At 35.8% G+C, this 4,840-nt stretch overlaps 1 long non-coding RNA gene across 1 annotated transcript in view; it reads left to right on the top strand.

Moving 5' to 3' along the window:
- The window catches only part of LOC110264503, a 33,287-nt gene continuing 28,776 nt past the window's right edge, over window positions 330-4,840 (top strand). Inside the window, exons 1-2 of the long non-coding RNA XR_002350680.1 lie at window positions 330-728; window positions 1,510-1,515. This is a non-coding gene — a long non-coding RNA (uncharacterized LOC110264503). The remainder of the gene's footprint in view (window positions 729-1,509; window positions 1,516-4,840) is intronic.

The raw sequence follows: 4,840 nt of genomic DNA, 5'->3' as shown, positions 1-4,840 counted from the left end.
AGGCTGCTTCAAGACTTGAGATCCTGGTTTCATGATGGTCAATGGGTGGTATGGTAGGGTATGATTGTTGTGGCTGGAAGTTGTTTGGAGCATTGAGGTGGGCATTTTGTGAGTTGAATGGTGGTGTGGAGAAGTTATTTTGGTGAATTTGTGAATTGTTGTGGGGTGGTTGATATGTGTTTTGTGGTTTCTTGTATTGGTTAGTGTTGTTAGATGAATGATTTTGGTTGTTTGTGTTGGGGGAATGGTTGGAGTTGTTCTTTTGCCAATGATTTTGATTCTCATCCCACTTTAGGTTGGGGTGGTTCCTCCAGGATGAGTTGTATGTGTCCCCATGGAATTCATTCTTAGAAGAATTTGAAGCATTCTGCATGTATTGAACTTGTTCTTGTTGCTGCTCAACATTGCCCACTTCACCTTGGCCCCATTCAATTGAATGTTGACTTGTTGTGCTCACTGAGGCTAATTGGAGGCCATCTATTCTCTTTGCCATCATTTTCATTTGCTGTTGGATTTGTTGGTGTATCAGTTTGTTCTATGCCAATACAGCATCAACACCTTCAAGCTCCATTACACCTTTCTTTGGGGTTGAGTTATGATGCCTCTCTGATGAGTAGTAGTATTGATTGTTTGCAACAATCTCAATGAGGTCTTGGGCCTCTTCAGCAGTCTTCATCATGTTGAGTGATCCTCCTGACGAGTAGTCTAGTCCCTTCCTTGCTTCTAAAGTCAAGTGATGAGCGGATAATTTATACGCTTTTTGGCATTGTTTTTAGTATGTTTTTAGTAGAATCTAGTTACTTTTAGGGATATTTTCATTAGTTTTTATGTTAAATTTATATTTCTGGACTTTACTATGAGTTTGTGTGTTTTTCTGTGATTTCAGGTATTTTCTGGCTGAAATTGAGGGACTTGAGCAAAAATCAGATTCAGAGGTAGAAGAAGGACTGCTGATGCTGTTGGATTCTGACCTCCCTGCACTCAAAGTGGATTTTCTGGAGCTACAGAACTCAAAATGGTGTACTTCCAATTGCGTTGGAAAGTAGACATCCAGGGCTTTCCAGAAATATATAATAGTCCATATTTTGGTCTAGTTTAGACGACGCAAATGGGCGTTGAACGCCAGTTCTACGCTGCTGTCTGGAGTTAAACGCCAGAAACACGTGACAAACCAGAGTTAAACGCCAGAAACACGTCACAAACCAGAGTTGAACGCTAGAAATACATTACAACCTGGCGTTCAACTCCAGAAAGAGCCTCTGCACGTGTAATATTCAAGCTCAGCCCAAGCACACACCAAGTGGGCCCCGGAAGTGGATTTATGCATCAATTACTTACTCCTGTAAACACTAGTAGCTAGTTTATTATAAATAGGACTTTTTACTATTGTATTAGACATCCTGGATTGTATTTTTGATCCTGTGATCTCGTTTTGGGGGCTGGCCATTCGGCCATGCCTGGACCTTTCACTTATGTATTTTTTAACGGTAGAGTTTCTACACTCCATAGATTAAGGTGTGGAGCTCTGCTGTTCCTCAAAGATTAATGCAAAGTACTACTGTTTTTCTATTCAATTCAACTTATTCCGCTTCTAAGATATTCATTCGCACTTCAGCATGAATGTGATGAACGTGACAATCATCATCATTCCCTATGAACGCGTGCCTGACAACCACTTCCGTTCTACCTTAGATTGAATGAGTATCTCTTGGATCTCTTAATCAGAATCTTCGTGGTATAAGCTAGATTGATGGCGGCATTCATGAGAGTCCGGAAAGTCTAAACCTTGTCTGTGGTATTTCGAGTAGGACTCTGGGATTGAATGACTATGACGAACTTCAAACTCGCGATTGCTGGGCGTAGTGACAGATGCAAAAGGAGGGTGAATCCTATTCCAGCATGATCGAGAACCTCAGATGATTAGCCATGCTGTGACAGAGCATTTGGACCATTTTCACAAGAGGATGGGACGCAGCCATTGACAACGGTGATGCCTCCAGACGATTAGCCATGCAGTGACAGCGCATCGGACCATTTTTCAGAGAGGATCAAAAGTAGCCATTGACAATGGTGATGTCCTTACATAAAGCCAGCCATGGAAAGGAGTAGGATTGATTGGATGAAGACAGCAGGAAAGCAGAGGTTCAGAGGAACGAAAGCATCTCTATGCGCTTATCTGAAATTCTCACCAATGATTTACATAAGTATTTCTATCCTTATTTTATTATTTATTTTCGAAAACTCCATAACTATTTTATATCCGCCTGACTGAGATCTACAAGGTGACCATAGCTTGCTTCATACCAACAATCTCCGTGGGATCGACCCTTACTCACGTAAGGTTTATTACTTGGACGACCCAGTGCACTTGCTGGTTAGTTGTATCGAAGTTGTGAATGACAAACAATTTATTAAGACGTGCGTATAGAGTTTTTGGCGCCGTTGCCTGAGATCACAATTTCGTGCACCAAGTTTTTGGCGCCGTTGCCGGGGATTGTTCGAGTTTGGACAACTGATGGTTCATCTTGTTGCTCAGATTAGGTAATTTTCTTCTTATTTTGTTTTCAAAATTTTTTTCAAAAAAATTCTCCTTTGTTTTCAAAAAATTTTAAAAATAAAAATATTTTCAACAATATATTTTTCTTCAGAATTTTTAAGAATGAATTCTAGTGTTTCATGAAGCATGTTGAAGCCTGGCTGGCTGTAAAGCCATGTCTAATTCTTCTGGAATGGGTATGTCAGGCGTGTCATGTCTGAGTTACATACTAAAGCTTGGCTGGCTATTAAGCCATGCCTGACCCTTTGATTGGAGCTTTAGAATAAAGAGCATAAGATTCCTGGAATTCATATTAAAAATTTTGGAATCCTTATTTTTCTTTTTCAAATGATTTTCGAAAAAATTAAAAGAAAATACAAAAAAAATCATAAAATCATAAAAATAAAAAATATTTCATGTTTCTTGTTTGAGTCTTGAGTCAGATTTTAAGTTTGGTGTCAATTGCATGTTCATCTTGCATTTTTCGAAAAATTCATGCATTCATGGTGTTCTTCATGATCTTCAAGTTGTTCTTGGTAAGTCTTCTTGTTTGATCTTGATGTTTTCTTGTTTTGCATCTTTTCTTGTTTCTCATGTGCATTTTTGCATTCATAGAGTCTAAACATGAAAGATTTCTAAGCTTGGTGTCTTGCATGTTTTCTTTGCATATAAAATTTTTCAAAAATATGTTCTTGATGTTCATCTTGACATTCAAAGTGTTCTTGGTGTTCATCTTGACATTCATAGCATTCTTGCATGCATTCATTGTTTTGATCTAAAAATTTCCATGCATTGAACATTTTTAGTGTTTTTCTCTCTCATCATAAAAATTCAAAAAATAAAAAAAATATCTTTCCCTTTTTCTCTCTTAAAATTTCGAAAATTAGATTTGAATTTTTCAAAAATTTTTAAAATCTAGTTGTTTTTATAAGTCAAATCAAATTTTCAATTTAAAAATCTTATCTTTTCAAAATCTTTTTCAAAAATCAAATCTTTTTCATTTTTCTTAGTTATTCTCGAAAATTTTAAAAATATTTTTCAAAAATCTTTTTATTCACTTTACATCATAATTTTCGAAAATAATATCAACAATTAATGTTTTGATTCAAAAATTTCAAGTTTGTTACTTGCTTGTTAAGAAAGATTCAAACTTTGAGTTCTAGAATCATATCTTGTGATTTCTTGTGAATCAAGTCATTAATTATGATTTTAAAAATCAAATCTTTTTCAAAACTAATTTCAATCATATCTTTTCAAAAATATCTCCTTATCTTATCTTTTTCAAAATTTGATTTTAAAATATCTTTTCTAACTTCTTATCTTCTTATCTTTCCAAAACTGATTTTCAAATTTGTTTCAACTAACTAACTAACTTTTTGTTTGTTTCTTATCTTTTTCAAAACTACCTAACTAACTCTCTCTCTCTCTCTCTAATTTTTGAAAATATCTCCCTCTTTTTCAAAAATTCTTTTTAATTAACTAATTATTTTAATTTTTGATTTTAATTTTCAAAAAATTACTAACATTTTTCAAAACTATTTTCGAAAAATCACTAACTCTTTTTCAAAAATAATTTTCGAAAATCCTCTCTCTCTCACTCATCTCCTTCTTTTTATTTATTCATCTACTAACACTTCATCTCACCAAAATTCGAACCCCCTCTTCCATCTGTGTTCGAATTTTCTCTTCTTCTTTTCTTCTACTCACACAGGGACCTCTATATTGTGGTAAAAAGGACCCCTATTATTATTATTTTTCTGTCCCTCTTTTTCATATGAGCAGGAGCAAGGACAAGAATATTCTTGTTGAAGCAGATCCAGAACCTGAAAGATCTCTGAAGAGGAAATTAAGAGAAGCTAAATTACAACAATCCAGCAAGCACCTTTCAGAAATTTTCGAACAGGAAGAGGAGATGGCAGCCGGAAATAATAATAATGCAAGGAGGATGCTTGGTGACTTTACTGCACCAAATTCCAATTTACATGGAAGAAGCATCTCCATCCCTACCATTGGAGCAAACAATTTTGAGCTGAAACCTCAACTAGTTTCTCTGATGCAGCAGAATTGCAAGTTTCATGGACTTCCATCTGAAGATCCTTTTCAGTTCTTAACTGAATTCTTGCAGATCTGTGATACTGTTAAGACTAATGGAGTAGATCCTGAAGTCTACAGGCTCATGCTTTTCCCCTTTGCTGTAAGAGACAGAGCTAGAGTGTGGTTGGACTCTCAACCCAAAGATAGCCTGAACTCTTGGGATAAGCTGGTCAAGGCTTTCTTAGCCAAGTTCTTTCCTCCTCAAAAGCT

Source organism: Arachis ipaensis, chromosome B07, assembly GCF_000816755.2.
Source record: "Arachis ipaensis cultivar K30076 chromosome B07, Araip1.1, whole genome shotgun sequence".
Classification (NCBI taxonomy): domain Eukaryota; kingdom Viridiplantae; phylum Streptophyta; class Magnoliopsida; order Fabales; family Fabaceae; genus Arachis; species Arachis ipaensis.
The sequence above is the reverse complement of the archived record's forward strand: the minus strand, read 5'-3'. Positions and strand labels throughout refer to the sequence as shown.